The following is a 2,944-nucleotide window of genomic DNA, read 5'->3' as shown; positions in this document are numbered from 1 at the left end:
CAGTGTACCCTCAGCCTGGCTTGGTGGCCAGTTCTTCAGCCTTTGCCTGCTTGGCGATGCGAGCCACCCATTTGGGACCTAGAACGTTGTCTCCCCAGTGACCGCGGATCTCATCGTATCTGTTCATTGTATTTGGTCCAGACAGCTTCCACCAGCTTAGCCAGCGCTCCTTTGTCTTCCAAGTTAGCCTGTATGAAGGCGACAGTGACACGGGTCTTCCTGTGGACTAGACGTCCCAGCCTGGCCTTCCCCTTGATAATGCAGTAGGGAACCTCCACCCTACAGGACAGGGCAGGCAGGAAGTCAACCGGCTGCATGGGATCCCCATCATGTGCAGTCACCACCAGCTGTGCCTTCTTGCTCTCCGCCAAAGTGGTGGCAGTATTAACCCCTGCTCAGAGGACAGGTGGCCTCATAGTGGGGACATCCCCCCTTGCGGGCAGCTTTTATCTCAGCTCGAGCCAACAATCCTGCTTCTTCCCTTGCTTTGTCTCCGGTTTGTACTTGTGAGCCAGCTTAAGCAGTTGATTAAACTGCCTGGTGGTCCAAGACCTGGGTGAGCTGGTTAACGGCAGGAGGCCCTTTGAGGCACTTACAGAGAATAGCTCTTTGCCGCTGCAGCCGAATGTGCCGGGGCCATTTGACAAAGCGGGTGAGGTCCCTTTCGGGCTGGATGTCCTGCCCAATGCCAAAATTCTTGGGCCTTTTCTCACACGGGATTTCCCACCTTCTTGGCCTCCTGCTTCTTCACAACAGTAGGGGCTGGCGCCACCTTCTTCCCCTCAGCCTTCTTCCTTTTCAGCATCAAGGACAGAAGGAGGAGAGAGCACAGTTCCCCCCCTTTTTTTTTTTGTTAATGAAGAAGGATACAATGGCATGAGCTGAGCATGTCAGGATAGGTGTTTGGGTGAAAGAATGAATTAACATGGGAAGTTTGAAGAAAGCGACGAGTTTGTGAAGTAGTTTAATAATCTTGGAAAGTAAAAAGTAAACTTACCGGAGAAATATGGCAATATTGCTGGGAGCTTGATTTACGGATTTAAAGTACATCCCCTCTGCCTGATTATATTACTTTCCTCAAGCAAAGTTAGCTGCTCTTACTCAGTTGTAGATCAGTGTGTTCAACATCATTGTGATATATCCAAACTATCGACTGCTTCCACATTCTAACATTTATATTAGCCATAACCCTCATCAATGAGAAGGTCATTTATTAAGCAAATGCTTACTTAATGATATGTTCTTGTCTGAAAAGACACAAGAGAATGATGTGGAATGGACAGATGAAGTAGTGGCTACCTTGGAGAACTTAATTCAAAAGCAGTGCTTTTTCATCAGTTCTAAAGATAATGCTAGTTGTTAAGAATGAAGTGAAAAAGGGCCGGCTGAGTGGCTCAGTTGGTTAAGAGCTCGCTCAAGAGTTTGAGCTCTGAGCAACAGTGGTCCGAGTCTCAGCCCGAGCTGAGCAGCCGCTGAGCTGCCAACAGGTGGCAGGATGGCTCAGCTAAAAAAAAAAAAAAAAAAAAAAAAAGTACTGAAAAACACTAGCACAAGCAGTGGTAGAACAAGAAAGAATATGATAAAAAGCACTGGAGGTAGCCTGAAACAATGCTTTTTCTAAGTGTTTCCTCTTCCCCAATTCTTCTCCCTTTACATGTTCTCTTGCCAAGTCTTGCATGCTAGAAATGTTCTCTACTTATGTTAAGCACTGTTTCTCTACTTAGGTTAGGCAGAATTCAGGGTAGGAAGCTAGATGAGATATCTCAGAAGAAAGAGAAAGGCCTATATGTACGTAATTGTATTGACATTATAAGTACCAAATGCATGTGAGGATAGAGTATATAGGAGTGAATGAATAATTTGTCTCATAGCAGTAGGGAAAATTGCCATTAATGTCATTAATGTTAGTGCTTCTGAACTTTCTGGATTCAAAACCACCTACATGATATCTTCTTGGTAAAAGGAAATAAATCATTGTGAAAAGAAAGTACCATATGGAATGTTTCCATGTATCTGAATTATCAATCTAGATTGGAGTAAGAAATAACCATGTTATCAGAGTGAAGAACACTGAATCATGGAACCAAATGAACAAACACAACTTTGGTTAAATTAATTGATAATTTTCATGTTTTTGTACTCATGACTTAGGATAGTGGATATTTAACAGGGACACCTCACTCTCATTCAATCCCTATGATTTGCTATTGATTTTATGGAACACTCACTTCCAAATCTCTCCATCCTTCATCTGTGCCAGTCTCTCTCATGTTGCCACACCCCTGTCTGACCCGAGAAGGGGACGGGGTACACCTGAGCACCAGGAAGTGTGCCTACAGAACCCATCCAAGGTGAAAACAAGTAAACTCACTGTTCATTAAACTGCGAAGCCACCCACATGCAACCCATACTCAAAGCACCTGCAACAGAAACACAAGGACACTTTTCAATAATTTAGTCATTTAGAAGCATGTTTACAGTAATACCTTGGTTTGTGAGCATAATTTGTTCCAGAAACAAACTACTCATACTGCAAGGCATCACTTGTTTACCATGTTAAAATGTAATACAAATGCTTGGTCATCTTGCAGATCACTCGCAAACTACGTTACTCACAATCCAAGGATTTACTGTATGTGGTTTGGGTATATTTGTTTTTTCTTTTTCTTTTCAAAATTTACTGCCCTTAATTGCAACATCCTCACTGTATTGTTGCAGCACTCAGTCAATGCCAAGATAGGATTTAGAAAGTTTCTCATTGCCTGTTCAGTGTTCAAAATTCTTTCCTTTAAGTTTCAAGTCATCTTTTTTTTATTCATTCAATGTTAGACACAATTGCTGGTGACCCAAGGACCAATATGTACTCAGTCACACAGACTCTATAGATGATACTATATTTGAATTGCTACAATTCAGACTGACAAGAAGGAAAGGAGGGACAGTA

At 42.8% G+C, this 2,944-nt stretch overlaps 1 pseudogene; it reads right to left on the bottom strand.

Annotated features, from left to right (window-relative positions):
- Positions 1–10: 10 nt before the first annotated feature.
- LOC109376257 (60S ribosomal protein L7a pseudogene) lies at positions 11–805 on the bottom strand (annotated as a pseudogene).
- Positions 806–2,944: the final 2,139 nt, after the last annotated feature.

The sequence above is a fragment of the Hipposideros armiger genome, unplaced genomic scaffold (genome assembly GCF_001890085.2).
Source record: "Hipposideros armiger isolate ML-2016 unplaced genomic scaffold, ASM189008v1 scaffold_1079, whole genome shotgun sequence".
Taxonomy (NCBI): Eukaryota; Metazoa; Chordata; class Mammalia; order Chiroptera; family Hipposideridae; genus Hipposideros; species Hipposideros armiger.
This window is presented reverse-complemented; position numbering and strand designations above follow the sequence as displayed.